This window comes from Motacilla alba, chromosome 1A, assembly GCF_015832195.1.
Source record: "Motacilla alba alba isolate MOTALB_02 chromosome 1A, Motacilla_alba_V1.0_pri, whole genome shotgun sequence".
NCBI classification, from domain to species: domain Eukaryota; kingdom Metazoa; phylum Chordata; class Aves; order Passeriformes; family Motacillidae; genus Motacilla; species Motacilla alba.
Window position 1 is genome coordinate 41,261,091 of NC_052031.1, and position 19,419 is coordinate 41,280,509.

The 19,419-nt window shown below is 35.2% G+C and overlaps 1 long non-coding RNA gene across 3 annotated transcripts in view; it reads right to left on the bottom strand.

Annotated features, from left to right (window-relative positions):
- Positions 1-18,965, bottom strand: part of LOC119708339 — a 150,667-nt gene extending 131,702 nt beyond the window's left edge. For 2 of the 3 annotated variants that reach the window (XR_005259054.1, XR_005259055.1), the window contains exon 1: positions 18,577-18,965. This is a non-coding gene — a long non-coding RNA (uncharacterized LOC119708339). The remainder of the gene's footprint in view (positions 1-18,576) is intronic. The other variant, XR_005259056.1, reaches the window with a different exon arrangement.
- Between the last annotated feature and the right edge of the window lie 454 nt (positions 18,966-19,419).

The following is a 19,419-nucleotide window of genomic DNA, read 5'->3' on the forward strand; positions in this document are numbered from 1 at the left end:
AAGAAATAAAAATAAATCATGCAAAAGGCCGTAATAGCTGTCTTTGACCCTTTCAGTTCTTATGAATGAGTCATATATGCCAGTATAAGCACACACTTCTGGTAGTTTTAGTTTGGAAGAAATGCAGGAAAAACATTACCATTTTGAAAGAAAAAAACAAACAAAAAAATTACCCTGATTTTGTACTATTTTGGTACCAAAAAGCTCTCATTTTCTTTCACTGACAGAGGTTTTGTCACTGATGTTTGTTGAAGCATATGCACACACTTTCCACAAAATCATTTTAACATTCCCTTCTCCATTTATGTTACCTTTTAAATTAATATAACCACAAAAATCCCCTTAAAACACTCATGTTTTGTTTCATACTCCTTCCATTAGTTTTTGGGCAACACTAAATTTAGAACAAACATAGGATTTTTCTTTACTTTGAACCAGAGTCACTTTACTCTCAAAGCCAATGTTCACAGTACTGTATGAATTCTGGAAATACTAAGGGAAGTTCCTAACTAATAAGGGTTTGAACATTCTTTCTATGGTTTGGATTGCAGACACGTCAACTGAAAAGCAATTGAAGGAGCCTTCTTACCAAAACCAAGATCTTAATTTTATTCAAGTGTAGAAGCAAGCAGTTACTTCATTTTTCAGATATCTTTACAGAACAAGAGAATGCTTCCCATTAACACACTGTTTAAAATTCCATGCAAAGAAGCATTCACAGTTTCGTCTTTCCTGAGAAGCACTGGACAAATAGTCTACAAATGACAATTTTGCATACATTTGTGAGGGGGTTATGAGTCAGTCACGAGCTTGAGATGAGCATTTTCATCCTACTACCTCTTTCTTTCTTCATGTAAGTTTGACAATAGGAAGCAAAATATTTGTAAATTAGGTCTTATCAAAGCACAGAAAATAAGATATTGAAGAAAATAAAATAAATAAAATATCTGATAAGCAATTGTAAACATTCCAATGGTTTGTTGGAGGAAGAGTCATCCTCTTGATTCTTTCTTTCCATTTCAGAAACTTTCTTTGATTTACAGAGGAAAAAGTTTCCATGTCCTTCCTGCAAATCTCAAATAAAGTTTCTTCTGCCTGTGACTTTCTCACTGAAAAACTACTCTGCACCTTTCAGCAATCTCCCACCTATTTCTATTGTGCAGATTTCTTTATATTCTATCTGTTTCACATAATACTCCAGAAGTTCTCCCGAATCAAGTGTTGTGCATTGTCAGGGAGGGAGAACTTTCCCCTCTATGAAAAATTGCTCCTATTTAAAGTGGAATCAGTGACAATACCACAGTCAGGGAACATTCCTCTCTGCTACTTGGCTACATCCTTTTAACCAAAAAAGCACGTGTACAAGAAACTGAATGAGCAAGCCAGACAGTTAGACCATCTGTTATCATCACAGAATAATTGATTACATGCCATTTTGCTTTCTCTAATTAAGTATTTACATTTTGGGACATTGAATGAGCAGAATAATTCAAAATCCTTCAAACCTTAAGTGCTACTATCGTTGTCACTCTGCTAAGTAAGAACAGAGCCCTTATGTAAAATTGCATGTTGTAGACTTGGATATAGAATTAACTGAAGCATAAAAATGCAACAGATCTGTGTAACACTGGTAGAATTATTGTTGGCTGAAGGAGTGCTATCATTTTTCTTTTACTTTGATCAGGTCCTGTATTCATCATTGACACTTTCTTGTAGTGTAACTTGCAGTTAATTAATGAAAACTAAATTTGTGAATCATGTTAGCACTTAAAAGCTCTGGAGGAATCTACAAGTTATCCATTGCCAAAACCAATAGGTTTACTCACATACTGTCCCTTAAAATCTTAGGAATTGTTTAAAATAATGAAATTCCTGTTATTGAAGCAACTAAGACAAATGTTGTGCAAGTAATATCAATTTAGGCATAGTATTAATGTTGGATTCTCATTTTCTCAAAAATCTCAGTAATGATAATAAAAAAAAAACTATTGTGAAATGAGGAGCTGGTAAGAATTTAAATTCAGATGATTGAGGTGTATCCAAATTAATAGAAGTCATGTGGGGAATAAAATCTCTTCTAATTTTTATAGATATTAGCAGCATAGTAGTACAATAAAACTGAAAAAATGTACTCAGGTGGTAAATTTCTAACAAAGAGTTTAAAAGCTGCTCTACCATGGATATAACTTTAAATGGAAACTAATTTTTTCCCTCTGTATGAGCTGAAATACTACTCAGAAATATTTTATCATGCTAAGGATAAAAAGACCCCCAAACAACCAAGGGTCTTTTTTGTTAAGTGTAAAAATTATCCACCGCTATCTTTATGGGCTGATACATAAGTATATTAATGAATTTAAACAAGCAACTTGGAAATCCACTCTCTAGGAAGACTGTGACTGGTGGAATTTGACTGGAATGTGATCTGCCTAAGAATTAGTTGCTAAAGGTGTGTAATCAGCACATAAACCTCCAACTGTAGTCTTGTCAGTTGCCACCATGGAGAGAGATACTCATTGATGTGACCCTTGATATTTGGAGACTGTCTGAGGAAAAATCTTATTGTACATGTGCACGTTTTTAGTACTGAGAAGATTCTGGCTCTCCTCTGGCCCAGAGTGCCTGAATAACTCAGTAAGGCTCCCTGTGTCTGAGCACCTAGCAACAAGACAGGTGGGCATTAAAGAACAAAGCTCTGCCAAACTCCACAGTGATTCTCGTTGCACTGGCTCCTAATTTAGTACCTGTTTTCATGTTTGCTTTGAAAACACTGAAGATTCTGGTAGCAATTTGGATAAAGGTAACTAAAAGGAAGATGGGATATTGATGCACTAGGCTACATAAAAATTATTTCATTGCTTGATAAAACAAACAGTAGTAAAGACTGACAATTCTACATAAGTATTGTATACTACACATAATATATTCTATATGTACAGGCAAACCCTTATGACAAGATAATAATATTATCTGTCTTGAAACATGCTTTACATTGTTGTGGCTCTTTTTTTTTTCCTTCTTAAATAGAGTATTAAATGTGAAGATGTTTCCAGAAAAAGGTAACATGGCACTCCTAAAATTGAACAATTATATTTTCTATTGTCAGAAAATGTATCAGGGATCTTTTACAGTTCTGATTCTATTACACACAATATGTCAGCTGTTTACCAGAATAAGATATTACTTTAAGGACATGTCTATCATAGACAAAGGAAGCCCTTAGAGAAAGTTTTTTATTTAGCTAAAAAAGTAACCATTGTCTATGTGATATGGGATGATTATAATTCATTATTTCTTGCAAAAAAAAGTCAACATCTTTTCAAATAGTCCCTTTCCCTACTTAGTGACACTTTAATATTATTCTAAGTATATTCTAAGTCAAGGCAAACTATCACTGTTCTGAAAAAAAAAATTTGAGAAAGCTGTCTATTATCTAACAGCTTATGCAGAGAATGAATCTAAATCACACAGTCAGTGATTCTCAAAGATCAGCTTCCTCAGACTCCAAAAATATATCAAGCCAAAAATGACGGCCGAGAAAAGGCAACAGACATTTACAGGTGAGTAAGGAGAACATAAAAAAAAATTAAACATAAATGAAAAGTATTCAAGAAGTGAAACCACGGCCTGGTCACCAGAAGGAATGTAAAGCCAATTGTCCAAAAATGAAAGGGATAATGTAAGGAAAGAAAAAGTCCACCTGGACTTGTGAACCTGCTGAGGTACATGCAGGGAAGGAGGGACTCCTCCAAATGTATCATCAGCAAAAGGAAGATGAGGGAAAATGAAGGCTCACCATCATCTCTGCCGATTAGAGAAGGAGAACTGGTGACAAAGAACATGGGAAACGTCAAGATATCCCATGCCTTTTCCACTTTTGTCTTTGCTGGTTATATATGCCTTCAGTGATTACTGGCCTATAATAGAGGCAAAGCTTTTTTACTTCATTAGTGACATGGATAATTTTTAAAAACTGTGCAGACTGTCAAGAATGCATGAGATGGGTGCACTGCCTTACAAAGGGCCACAGAGGGACCTCAAAGCTGGGAGAAATGTGCACATTGGATCATGAAGTTCCACAAAGGAACTTCAATGACCTGTGACTGGGGTAGAACAACATCAGGCACTAATGCACACTGGTGGTCAGCTGGCTAAGAATCAGCTTTTCCGAGAAGGGCCTGGAGATACTGATGAACAAGCTGACCATGAAATACCAATGTGGCCTAGCAGCAAAGAAGTCCAAGAGCACCCTGGAATGCATTATTAAGAGTACTGCCACCAGGTTAGGTGATCCTTTTCCCCTCCACAGCCCTGAAGAGACACACCTGGAGCATCCTGTTCTGGACTCCCCAGTCCAGGAGAGACGTGGACTTACTAGAGCAAGCCCATCAACATACCACAAAGATAACTAAGATAATTAAGGCTTTGAAGTATCTTTCATATAAAGAGAGTCTGAGGCCTGGGTCTGTTCAGCTTGGAGAAGAGAGGCCATCTTATCCATGCTCAAGAGAGCTGTGAAGAAAGAAGAGCAGGCTCTTTTTGGTGTTATTTAGTGACCGGACAAGAGTCAAATACAAGAAATTCCTCTAAAACACAATAAAGATATTTTCATTATGAGGGTGATCAAACACAGAAGATTTGCAATTTCTCTTGTTGCATCCCCATGCCTAGAGATGATCAAAACCCAACTGGACACAGACCTCCTTAACCTACACTAGCTGGTCATGCTTTGAGCATGTAAGTTGGAGCAGATGATCTGCAGATATCCTTGCCAACCTTAGCCATTCTGCAGTTCCGCAACATTGCTTCTTTGTGTTTATACTCTTTTAAAACTCTATACATGCTCAAATAATTTTATCACATAGACTCACAGGTTTATAGATTAATTTAGGGAGGAGGGATACACAAATGACATTTGACTTAACCTCCCCAGTCAGAACAGGGATAGTATATGGCTAAACTAAAGCGATGGAGTCACCAGTTCTTCAAAAGGGTCTGGAAGAAAATAGAGTATTTTACCAAGGTATCCATATCCTTCATGTCATATCCTTCACTCCCTCATATCATTAGTTAGACAGTATTGTTGCAAAACATTATGTGACTGATTCAGTTTTGTACAAAATACAATACTTCATACAAGTATGACGTTTCAAAATTATTGGCTTCCTGGAAGAAGAGAAGTGATTCTGCTAGTTCTTTCCCAGCATCACTTTAGCTTATTCCAAATAAGTATGCGGGATGATAAAGATAAGAAATTTTGTGTACTCTTTTTTCCTAAGTCATAGAGTTATAAGAAACTACTTAACTGAACAGATAAAATAATCAAAATATATTTGATATTTGAAAAAAAATGTTTCTGAAACATTTTACTTCTTCCAGAAAATCTCTTATACAAAATACAGTGATATTTAACTAAAGAAATGGGTATCAAGATCCTTGATACCTTTTAAAAATGTATAATATAAAATATTTATAAAATAAAGTTAGATTTTTTCATTTTTACATTTTAAATAAAGAACAAATTTTACAATGCAGCTTTAAAAGCACAATCTTTCCATAGATTGATAGTATTTAGCATTTTTCATATATTACTCTTTGATTGGCCATTATAAAGATTTGAGTTGTAGCAAGGGTGGAAAATTGCTGCATCTCAAAGCTCAGCATGAATTTCAATTCTAGATTATTTCACATAGCTGTAGCTTAGTGAAGTAATTTTGCCAAAGATCACTCGAAATAACATATAGGATCATCTTCTGCTTTTATTTCAAGCACTGTTTTTCTCCCATTTATATGGACAGCCTAAGAAATATAAATTGCTCCTGACAAATGGAATAGCTTTGTCTTATTTTTTCTGTGTTATTCACCTTGTTTTCGTTCTTTCTCTATAGCCCCAGAGCTTTATGTCCTGGTGACCGCCTGAAGCTGATAAGTAGGAGTTGCCTCAAGTAAGCAAAACAATTAAACCCTGAATCAAGTAATGAATTTTCTGTCCATCACTCTTTGATACTGTGGGTGACACCTGCCTGACACCATCAGCTCTGGTTGACATGGATTTCATGTTTACATAAATCTCTTGACTCAATGATCAGATACGAAGCTATGAGTCCATCAACTCCTACACACAAAAATATTTTTTCTGCTTCAGCATGATTGTTAACATGTCTATGCTAATGACTTGGGAAGAGAAGTTGTCATTCACTGTACTAAATTATTACTACAAAGTCAGATCCTGTATTCTGATGGTTTTTGAGGAAATGGCAACAGTTCAAGACATTACTTAGACCTATACTCAGTAAAAATAAGTATTCATCATCTCCAAGATCTTATTTGGTGAAAAAATTCTACCCTGTTGTATAGGGAATATTTCTAGGGAATTTCATCATATGAAATATGTTTCCATTTTATTTTCTGGCAAATACACTCTTCACATTTGCCTAAATGAGCAGCATGAATTTCCTCATGGACAAATTTTTGTTTGTTTTACGTTTCTGACCTGCTAAATTATGTCATATCAAATTATGGCAAATTACAGGATGTCACATCATGTTACATAGTTTACATTATAAGTCAACTCAACTTGACATAGTATGACCAAGTAATGAAATATATCAGTTCTATAAGCACATTCTTTAAGCAATGAGATAACATTTCAACACACAAACCAGGGCACCTATTTAGTATTAAATATCCATCATCTGCTTCAATTGCAGTGTGTGGAGCAATTGGATCTACTGAAAAGAGCTATTTTTGTTGTTTTCTCTGCTAATTGATTAAACAGTACTGTGCGAGCATTCTGTCCATATTGTAAAAACTAATTTCATTAAAACACTCACTCTACATGTCAACACTCTGGGAACAGTACATATCTCAGTTGATAAATTATGTGCTATTGAAACATAGAGCTTGAGTTTTAAGCAGCACTGGTCTTCATTAAAACCATGACTGAAGTTGGTATTTCAGTAATCAAACTTCTATTGAACATTAAATATTTGTGCAAGATTGTGGTATGAACAAAGTGTTTTCAGGGCTGAAAACTTAAAATAAATTTTCTCAGTAAAGATATGCCAGTCAATTGTAGTAGAAATCCATATAACATATCTGTCAGGAGTGACCAGACTACTTGTCCCTGTCTCCATACAGCAAACACTAAGCAGGATGCTGGTCACATTTACATTGCCTCACCACTCATGTTCTAAGCATTCACCCAGACAGCAAGGGTCCAGTAACAACATTGCATCATTAAGGAGGTGCAGTATATGTTTACAGTAAGATTGCCATGTGAAACACAGGTACTTTAACTTGATTTAGTAACAGGGAGGAATTTGATCTGTGTTGTGGGACTCCATATGAATTTGAATGGCAGCCTACTCAATTTCTGGAGAGTGACCAAACTAACATCCATGCTACTAAAACGGAGTTTCTCCTGGTTGCATTGTACTACATAAAAACCAGAAGTTTTTCCTGTCAATGAATCCTTGCACTCAACAGGAGAAACCCTTACATAGGTCAAAGGGATTTTAGTCACTGCCCCATTGAGCTTCTGCTATAGTGATAGGAAAAGAGTGAAGAACAGACAGAATGCTAATAAATCAGCCTGTTTTCAAAGCCATTATCCCACAAGTTTCTCCAACTAGATGGCTTAAATGGGAAGGCAAAATATTTCTGAAAGGCACTTTTTCTTTGATATTTTCAGTTTAGTTAGCCATATAGCCATCTGTACATCCCTTTCTGCCATACTGATAAGAGAAGCAATGTCAGGAGAAAATTTTGAGAGGCAGAAGGCTGCCTAACCCAGCATCTTAGACATGATGTTGGTGGCTGAATTATGATTCAATGAAGAAATGGGGGTACATGGAGGAGAAAGGAAGACAGACAAGTTACATGAAACAGACCAGTTAGAATTTCAGCAATATTGCACTAAAAGCTATAAATACTTCTATATGTAAGAAATTATTTCATCCTGTCCTTTGCAAAAAAAGGGTTTCTAGGGAAAAAGCAAACTTTTTTATTGAGAAAATTATCTTTGGGTGTTATTCTTGACTCCCAAAAATGTACATTGAAATATAGTTCTACTTTTCAGAAAAATCATTATTTAGGCAAATAAGTATAATTTGTGTTTTACAACTTTTTTTTTTTTTTTAAATTGTGTTTAGGCTTTTTTGTAAATCATACCAGAAATCTCTGAAAAGTAAAAGTCTTTCAACAGTCTATTACATAAAACAGTTATCTCACAATCTAAGAATACTAATCAGAACACAGCTAACCAGTATTTTAATTGCTAAGTAGAGCATCTTATGTTTCAGATAGGTTGTTTAATGTTTATATGTAAAGTTTATAGAAAAAAGAGTTTGTGTAGTTTTATATGTAAGATTGTTGTGGATCTTGAAACTAATTTTCAAAAGAAATTAAAATGTTACATTTGCATTTCAAAGTCACAAGATATTATTTTTCATTTCCACTCATATCTATCAATCTATCTATCTATCAAAAGCATTCATGCAAAAAATCTTTGCCATCTATCATTAGAAGCAAGTCTATTTTGGTAACTCATTTTTGTTTGTTTCCTTTTTAAATAAGAATGGAGTCTTAGTTGAAGTCAGAAGGCAGAGGACACAAACTAACAGCTCATAAAAGATGCATCATCCTTTGTCATAGATACTGAAAATAATGTACTTTATTTTAAAGTTAGAGACATAGTACTGAACACACCAATTCTGTATGGTAAATTTGTAATATGTTCTCTAAAAAGTGTAACAATTTTTTTGGATTAATAGTTAATTGATTAAGAATAAAATTTCATATTGTTAGGTTACTTCAATTTGGCTTGATGGACTGGTAAATTTCAGCAATCATGCTTTTATATTTCTTTGCCAAACAGATTTTCACTCTACAATGAAATAGTGTTTTCTATTGCATATAACTAAATCTAAATTTAAAACAAAAAAACAAACAACAAAAAAAAATCTACCCAACTAAAAACTAAAATCCTTTTAAAGGCTTTTCAAAGCATCTGCATGAGCCCTTGTGTATGTCTTACTTGGGTAAGATGGATTTCATTTGAAGCTGAGAGTTTTGACAGGCAGTACTGGCACTGAACCAAGGGTGTTTACTTGCAGATCTTGTATCTGTGCCTGGGAATGGGCTGTGCATTCCTGAGATTCTGCTACAGCATTTGACAATACAGAAAAATCTAAATCCTCTTTAGAGAGCAGGTACAGAACCTACAGGAAATCTCAAACAGGAATTTCTGGCTATGGAACCAACCTAACATAAAGAAGATCTAGTGCTAATAAATGTCTTTTTGGAATACTCACAAAAAATATTCACTCCCTCAGTAAGCATGCCTAGGGCTGGGAAGTTTCAAGTTATTACAAATAAATATTTTGCCCTTATGTGTTCATAAAAATACTGGATTGGAAATGATAACCTGCAGATTTTGTTCAGGACAATAGTCGGTTACCTGCATGGAATTTTGGATTAAGTTTTTGAGCATTTTTTGAAATTTTTCCTGGGCACTGAGTTTGTCTATTGATTTAGCAATACAGAATTTCTTTTTCACAATCATTTCTAGGAAAGAATTAGTAGGTTTCATCTGATGTACTTGCAAGACTGCTATTGCATACAGAGACCAAGTATTTCTCCAAAATGACCTGGAAGTCTGCCATTTGTATACGATTAGAGCTACTGTTTGCAGTACTTCTATTTTGAATAAATGCACCATATCCAGTAAGTGATCTTTATTGTCTCAAAATGTAATTGCTTGCTCTTTATGGTTCAATCCATACACCCTGGCATTTTTCTCTACCAAGATCATTATGAAACAATGCACTATAGTGAATGTTGCCATGTGTTCAATATTTCTTCTCACAGGTTTTTCTGGGGTTTCTATTAATTTCTTCTTCTACACTCCCTCATTTCATATGTAGAGATGCTTTCAGTATGAAATTTGAACTCCTTCTGTTAATATCTACCAATATTTACACAAAATCGGTGTGAGAAAATATGTCAGTGTTATGTTTATAAATCCAGGTGATTTCAATTTTAAATAAGAATTTTTCTTTAATTTATGCTTTTTCTTTTTATTTTTTAAATTTTCTTTAATAATAATAAACTAAATGAAGCAACTAAAAGAGTTATATGTATTTATATATGATAAAGTTCTGCTTGGTATCTTCATAGTGGTGAATGGTGCTATGTCATGTTGGCAAATGGTCACTAGTGAGGTTTCACATGGCTCAGTTTAGGGTCAGTCCTGTTTAATGTCTTTATCATTACCCTGTAGACTCCCTTATTGCAAAGCAGACAAAGCCATAGTCCTCAGCTGCTGTTCATAATACATTCCCTCCAGCCCTTTAATCCATGTCCTCTAGAGGCATTGAAGGACTCTCACTCCTCAAATCATGGGGCCCAGAGCTGCACACACTGCTCAAAATGAGCCTGCACTGAGTGCAGTGAGATACCTCTTCTTCTTAGATGATCATACAGTGTTTGACGAACCCTGGAATGCATTTTGTACTCTGGGCTGTAAAGGACCACGGATGGTCTGTGTAGAACCTGCTGCTGAGCAGCACCCTCATATCCCTTCCTGTGGGGCTGCTGTCCAGCCACTCCTCTCACTATTTATATTAGAGCCAGGCAATGCTTTGTACCAGGTGCAGAATCAGGCATTTTAGACTTGTTAATATTCATGCCAATATTCATAGCTCAGTGCTCTAATCTATCTAGATTCTTCTTGAGGGACAAGTCCTCAGCACCTCCCGGTTTGGTATCATCAGAAAACTTGCTAATAGTACATCAAACTTCTGCTTGTGTATTGTCAAAAAATATATCAATATATCGCTAGAACTGAACCCTGAGGAGTACTGCTGGTGGTCACTTGTGACACCATATTTCTGCAGAGTACCTAGGAGTCAAAACATAAGACAAAACAAAGGTAACAAACAGCTTGATTTTCTGACAAAATCATAGTTCTAAATTTCTTAATTTTTAAAATTTATTTAGAAAAATGAATTAAATAATGTAGCCTGGCATCCTCAAAACAGTTTGACATCTATATATAAAGAAAGCAAATTTTACAGTCTTTTAAAGCAATGTATTATTTTATTTTAGCAAGGGAAGTACAAAGTCATGTGTCTGGGGAAGAGCAACCCATGCAACAATATATGCCAGGATACACACAGAAGGAAAGAAGCTTGGTAGAAAAATATCAGGGGTCTTGATGGACACTGAATTAATCATGAACCAGTAATGTGGCTTTGCCATGAAGGAGGCTCCCAGCTTGCATGAGGCAAAGCATTGTCAGTACATGGAGATAGGTCATACCTGTTCTTTACTCCGCACTGATGAGGCCACATCTGGAATGCTGTGTCCTACTAGGCTCCCCAGTACAAAAGAGATACTGGCAAGCTGGAGATAGTTCAGTGAAGAGCTGCAAAGATGATGAAGGGACTGGACCATTTCTTCTATGAGAAAATTCTGAGGGAAATGGGACTGTTCAGCTTGGACTAGAGAAAGCTTAAGGCAGATTTTACTAATGTGTACAAATGCTCAAAGAAATGGTGCAAATAAGATGGATCCAGGCCCTTTTCAGTGGTATCTACCAACAGGACCAGAGGCAATGGGCACAAATCAAAGCACAGTAGGTATCCTCTGAGCACTGGGAGTCACTTCATGAGCACTTGCACACACTGACATAGAGTGTCTATCCTTGTAGGTATTCAGATGCTGACAGCACACGGTGTTGGACTTCCAGTTCCAGGTCGCCCCAGAAGGGCTGGACCAGTTTACCTCCAAAAGTCCCTTCTCACTTCACCCATTTTCTGATTCTGTGATTCTGTTTTATTGTATTAGGAATTCCACTCATGACCTTTAGTCTAGATGCATGGAAAGAAAGATGGTCCTGATCAAGCTGAAGATTAAGATGCAGCAACACACTCTGTACAAACTTAGAAACTCTTAAAGCATTGCCCATTTAAAGGTCTACACACAGGTTTAGCTTAGTGTGCCCAGTCCCTTTAATCTCCAGTATTGTGGAAGCCAGAAACAAACAAGGAAAAAAACCCCCAAAACAACAAAACAAACAATCAACCAAATCCCCAGACTTTGAAGTTCTCACAGGGCTGACAGATCCAGAATTACTAAAAACAAGCAAAGAAGTTTTAAAAAAAACTTGCTTTAAAAAATACCCAAAAAACCAATGCAAGAACCAAAACCAAAACAAACAAACAAAACAACAAGAACAACATCAAAAAACACTCCAAAAACCAAGAACAAAATACTTCACTATCATGTATGTAGTGAAGTACTTTTATAAAACTGATCAAATCTGGGGTTTGCTCCACTAGATTAGGTAAACTGTACAGATCTTTACAGCTCTTAAAGGTCCTTATTGACTCAGCAGTTTGACTAATGTTGCAGCAGGTGTTTTGGTGGCAAGGGAAGTGTCAGAGCTCTAGGTGATTTCAACCTGCCTTTCTAGCTGCCAGTGTGCTTTTACCCAAGGAGGCACACACCAGAGAAATAAGTTCTTTTCTGAAAGTGAGCACAGTTCTCATTTTTCCTCCACTGACACTTTTTGACAGGAGGTAGAGGAGACATGCAAAGAGTGCAAGGCACTTTTAAGGTGAGGTTAAATGTCATAGCTGTTGTAATTTAACAGTTTACTGCTGCAAAAAAGGAGGAAATTCTTCCACCTCATTACTCTGACTGCCTCAGATACTGCCTCAAATACTCCCCGGTATTTTGATGCTGTGATTCAGGTCTCAGATTCATCAGATCCTTATGATTCTCATTACTAAACTATTGAAAAACTATTCAGTTTTTTCCACAAAGCTATATTTTTATCAGACTTATTCTTAGTGGCTGATGGAGGGGCTTGGTAAGCTTCAGAGTCAAAGCCAGAAGACGAAAGGCCATATAGCATTTTTTTTTTGATGTTGCTGAAGTGGCTGCTGTCACATCATACTGATGCACGAACTCACTTCCTATTAAGGAGCAGTAGTAAAGCATACCATATGATGGTTAGCATAGATTATAGCACGGGAGGGTGGGAATCAACTGCTGAGTGTGAAAGGCTGTTTATGGGAGTGATATTTCAGTAATTTAAAAGTGCTAAAAATCATCCCTAAATTCCAGAGACTGCACTACATTATTTGAAACAGTTTATTAATGTCCTTGAGAGTACAGAACACAGAAAAGAGAACAAAATATTTTTCCTAGTGTCTTAAAATATTTTGTGAATCTGTTTTTTCTTGATGTTGTTTGGTTGTTTGTTTGGGTTTTTAGGGGTTTTTTTTATTATGCCCATTTTATCTCTTCTCTATTCTTCATGACTTTACAAGCAGAAGATAGATAAAATATTAACCTCATTCATTCCTATACTGTATATGAACAAACAGCTAGGGAAAGCCTACTGGTTCCTCTATTTCTTCAAAGACAGTAGTAATAAAAAGTAAAATCTCTTAAATATTATTTTCTCTAACTTTTGTCATATAATATCAGAAAAGTTCAACACAAAAAATTAGAGTTGATGAAATAGGATTAGAGGAAATACTGGAGAAAGGAGGTAAATCTTCACTAAAGACAGTTACCAACTCCTCCTTTTTTAATAGTGTAATTTCATTTTACAGAGAACTCTTCTATCTTTCCATATAATGCTTGAGACATTTAAAACCACAAATTAGAAATGCTTCTTGTTTCACACAAAAATTTGCATGCTTGCCAATTTTTTTAAAGTTAAGTGCTGCTCCAAAATAGTCAAATAAGAACCTGAAAAGTGTTTGAATAGAGGTGTTTGTGATGACAACATTCCTCAGGCGTGTCCTTCAAACAATATCCATATGAAATACACATTTGACCCACTTCAAATAATGAAAGTTTGGGCCATCAAAGGCATTAAGAAGCAATCAAAGAATTCTTTATGGTTTTTTAAAATATTATTTTTTTTGTCTTCCTTAACTTCTGGTTAAGTAATTTTCAAAATTTGAGAAGTTATGGACTGTTGAAAAGTTTTGCCAGTCTTCAGCAGCAGCTGGAAAAGCAAAGAATAAGCAGTTTTACGTGCAAATAATGTACCTTTCAAAGCCTTACTAGGAGACACACTTTAAGATAGAAGGATGGACATTAAAGGGCAACTGGAATACTTAAACATATGGAATCTTATTCCACAGTCATTTATTCCATTGCCTTCAATGTAGTGACTTCCAGAAGTGTGAGAAAGAGGCAAACTGGATGTTAAATGACATTCAGAACAAGATCAATCACTATAATTTCTTCAGTAATGTTATTTATCTCTCTATGTCATACAGTAATTATAATGACAGCATTAAGTTAGAAAAGCAAGATTGAATCTCCCTGAACAAACCAAATTTTAATTGCACCTGAAAATACGTACTGCAGAAAATTCTGCATATTTATTGATAAGAAGAAGAGACCAGCCCAGGATATTTCAGAATAATTTCTATGCTCAGCAATACATAAAAGAATGAAAAATGAAAGAAAAGTTTAAAGCTATTCTCACTTTTTTTAGTCATATTTACTTTCTACTGCATAACAAGGTGAAAGACTATTCAAATTTACACTAAAAAGTTTATTTTAAATGATCTTCGAACCATATACTTAGAGATTTTCTTGCTCTAAAATTTGGGTTTTCCAGAAAGGTAATAGGGGGAGTTATCACAGATTTTCAAATGTGTTTCATAGCATTTGGTCTGTGCAGAGTGAGTGAGGAACACAAACAGAAAACCCCAAATCTTTGCAAGTGTTTCAAAACAAAATGCTTTACTTTGAATATGTCAAACTAAGGTAATCATAGAACAAGAGAATTAATGCCAACTTTTATAAAATTAACCTAAAAATACATAATCTGAAAGATATTACCTGTAAGTCAAAATTACTTCATTTAATCACAGATTTGTCAATATTTTTATGAAGCATGTCCCTTTCAACATGAATACCAGCTGCTTAACACTTTGTCTGTTAGGACAATATAGATATTAAAATTGTGTTGTTATTATTTGATCTGAATTCTCTTAAGAGATGGAGACAAAGTAAAGAAGGAGAAGTTAATTCAAGTGCCTATTTATCTTTTTAAAAAAATTATTAGAATATGAAAATATATATCTACTCAGTCAAATATTAATATTTACTAAAATGTCATATATAACTAAAATAATGGACTAAAAGATACAACACAAAACTTGTGTGAGGACTTGGACTTGTCCCTGTAACTAGGCAAAGTATCCCATAATTTAAGAAGCTGGATCACACGTTGAGAGCACGTTGAAGCATTTCAACCAAAATAAGACAACTTGTCAAATGTGAACTAGCTTTGTATGATCTTTCCACCACTATTTCTTGAATTTCCTTACAATAATCAAACATGATTCTCAGGGAAAACCATCTTTTCACTCTTGTTCATTCAAAATTGTGAGATTATGTGTGTCAAAACTCAGATTTTCTGTATGTCATTAAACCTACTTAAGTCTTAGCAGAATTAATATGTAATTGAATGTGCTGTCTAGTTAATGGCCTGTGTAAATGATACGTATGAGACAAAATAATTGATTTAATAAATGCTTAAACAGTAACAAATCAGTCCTGAAACCTAGAAAGACGTACAAAGGGAAGAAATAAATCAGGTCATAGCAGGTCATCCTGATCTTGGAAATACCCAGGTTTTGCCAGAGAGCATTCATTCTGTCATTATCCATGCCCCTAGGTCTTTCTTCTTCTAAGTACTTTTCCCACAAGTTACCTGCTAGAGTTCAAAGAATAGATGATATCAAAGAGCCATGAATTACGTTTTTCCAAAAAATGTTCCTAGAAATATTATTTTTATCCACTGCATAGAATTACGTGTTATCACAAACACATTGCCAAATCTAAAATAAGTAAGAATTAAGAGGAACAACACAAGTAAGAAGCTGCCTTTTTTGTATCTATTCAGTGTAATATCTTTACCTTCTAGAGGCTCACTCTGGGAGAAAAACAAATTCTAAACTCAAACAGGTGTTCAATAAACACAAGGGAAAACCAGAAGCATTACATAAAAAGGTTAAAAATTTTCCTTTTGTTGTTATAATTTGTGTAGCACACAGCAGAACAGGAAGGAGTAGAACCTATGGTATCAAGGAAGGAATAGAGTCAACATATAAGCTTACTTCAGCAAAATCTGGCTCAGGAGATAGCCAGTGTTGGCTAGGGACTGGTGAAGAATGTAAATAAAATGGGTGTATTTGTTACATTGCTGTAAATTCCTATGGATAACTAATTTTTTAAATGAACTTCTGAATGTAGGAAAGAAGAAAGAACAGTAAACTAAAGGTGGAACAGCAATATCAGTGGAACCAGGACAGGCAGAGGTACAGACTATAACTTTAACACCATAACAAACAATTTGTGCTTCAGCTTTCTTCCCAGACTATTTTCATCCATTTATGCTATTCCACATTTTGTAATATGTTCTTTACAAAAATGGTCTAAAAGGATATCAGAAGGTAGTAGAAATATCCATACGAAAATGCCATAATATCAGAATCCTCTGTATTGTGTGTATTACAGCACATCGTGATAGAAAAAAGGAAAATAAAACACAATGCAAAGGTAAAAAGGAAACATAAAGGTAAAATCTTCATTTATTTTCTATTATTTAATATCGCCCTCCCATTTAAATCTAGTTTTATTGTGTTTCATCTTGCTTTGAAGAAAAGATCAAGATACTTTTGTGTTGCTCTTGGTTACTCCCAAACACATATATCAGAAATACTTATATTTCAAAAGCTAGTGGTTAAAGAAGCCAAACATTTAAAGGGAAACATATAAGTGAACCCAAAGAAGACAAAATGGAATGTGATCTGGAAAAGTTAGTTTTTCATATGAGCAATATATAATAAGAAAAGCCTGTATTACCCTCTAAGTTGTGACATTCATAAGTGATTGCACAAAATGCTGAAATATCCATGGATATCTAGAAGCATGTTATGATGCCTCTATCTATTTAAGAGAAAAGTTTGAGAGACTGGGGAAAACACAGCTATTGTGTACATCTCCTTTAAAAAATATCTTACTGATGGTAGGACCCTCTAGGGAGAGCTTAATGGAAGCCTCTCTGCCTGAGTCTTTCTGAGGTCCATAGGAAAGGAAGTGCTTTAAGAGAGTTCATTGGAAATGTGATAGAATCAACCTCTCTACTTTTTTTCTTCAGCCTTTCCAAGGCACTAGAGGAAAGGAATTTTCAGGTGTTACATACAAGAGCAACATGTACTACTGTCATTTTTATTAGTGCCTTGAACATACTATATTCCTTAAACAGAGGAAGATAAACATGCTAGCAAATGCTCTTGTCTCACATTTACTTCTTCTAACCAATACAGGCTTTTGAGACCTACTTCATATCCCAACTTTGTGTCCATTTCTATCTTATTGCTTTCAGCATTATATTCAAAAATATGACAAGCATCTGTCTTGTGACTAAAAATCCAGTTCAGCATATCCACTGCACTATCAAGTACACCACAGACAAGCTCATACATCATTTACTCTTGGTAACATGACAGCAGCCCAGCCAGTGCACTGGACAAGAAGCTACAGATAAGCATTTTTATTTTCTCAGGGCTTAACTCCTGCTTAGCCCTGCACCTGCCAATTTGTGCTTAAGTCTCAGAGCTTGCACTCAGGTAGAGTGCCAACTTGGAAATGAAACAAGGCCAGGACTTTAACTTAAAAAACGTGGCAGTGCTTTTTCCATCTCTGCAGCAACTCCCGCGCTTGGAAGAGTTCAAAAATGCCTGGCTGTTTCTGCAATTTAGGGATCTTTCATTTTTAGGTCAGGCTGCCTCACAAGCTACAGACATGCAGTAAGCAATTCAGATTAGGAGGAACATGCTGTAATTCATATAAACACAGAAGTTTAAAAGGCAAGAAATTCTTAACAGATTTTATTTTTAAATCTCCTGTTATGGTATATAATCCTTCTGCTTTACTAAGAAGCTCCTGGAGTGTGGCAGTACAGATGCAACAACAGACTTCTGTCATATATCTATCAGAGATTTTCAGATTGAAATATTGTAACTCCCCATCTGAAAGGTTAGAATATCATATTAAACAAGCAAATATCTAACTCCAGAATTAATTTGTAGTACTTTAAGGAGAGTTCTGCATATATCCAGGTTGGAAAATATTTTGCAAAATTAATACTCATCTATAACAAATTTAAAATCAGACATATGATTTTGCTATTGATTATTTATTGTTTCAGAAAACAACATTCTCTGGACAGTCAGCATAAACTTGTGGCAATATAATATGCAGCACAATGGATTTTTGCTTTTTTGTTTAAAGGTTACGGATTGGTTTTGCTTGGGGGGATTGCTGACAAAGCACTTGGCAGTAGGTACAACACATCTACAGTAAGTAGATCAGAGTATTTTACCTGCAAACATGCTGCAATAAAGTGCCATCATTCAATCAATACAGACTACTTAGTTAACATTTTTCTTAATGTATCTGGATTACCAGTTCATTAGATCATTACCTGATAAATAGTGTGGGTAATGAATCGAGAGAGTAACTACATACCTTCAGGAAGAACCTGCCCGATAACAATAATCCATTAGAAAAACTGGCAGTATCCTCTGATCTATTGCCCGCAAAGCTATGACTTGATGGAGAGTTTCATTCCCTCTGCTCAGCACTCCAGAAGAAAATCAGCACAATTTAAATATTTCTCAGGATGTGACAGCTCTCTAGATCCCTGGCTGCTTTCTTTTCCCAGGGGTTGACAATCTGGTGTTCCAGTGTGCGTAGAGCAGTGAAGATGAATTGAAAAAGCTTGAGATAAATTAGGGATGGCTAAGTTAAAATTGTCTCTGCTCCCGAGTCTCTCATCTGCAGTCTGCAAGCCTATTTTGCTGTGAAAAAGCTAGATGGCAGGCTGCCTCAGTGAGTTCTTCTTAAGCGACAGGGAGCATTTTCAATGAAGAAAAATTCTCCCATTATCTAAGCTAATGTGACTGCAGCTAAATCTAGTCTTAAAAGTGTCTAATAGCATGAAATTCGTTCTCACTGCTGCTTTCTTTCAAGTCACAGGTTAAAAAGGAGAAAGGAAAAGAAAAAAAAAACAAAAAACAAAACCACCCAAAAATAAACAAAAAACCAAAAAAACCCCAAAAACCCCTCAAAAAACCAAAACCAGAAAACCAGAAAAACCCCAACCCCCCCTCCACCAAACCATAAAAGCACCACCCTAAATTTTTTCTATATGAAAAAAACCCTCAAACTTTTAAAAGTCAATAAATGGCAACACATTTTATAACTATGCCCAAAAATCTAAGTGATGGGCGTTATCACCATTTCCAAAACTTCATCTGTTTACACTCAGTTCATTTTTCCACTACCTCTTCTTTCTATTTTGTTTTTAAT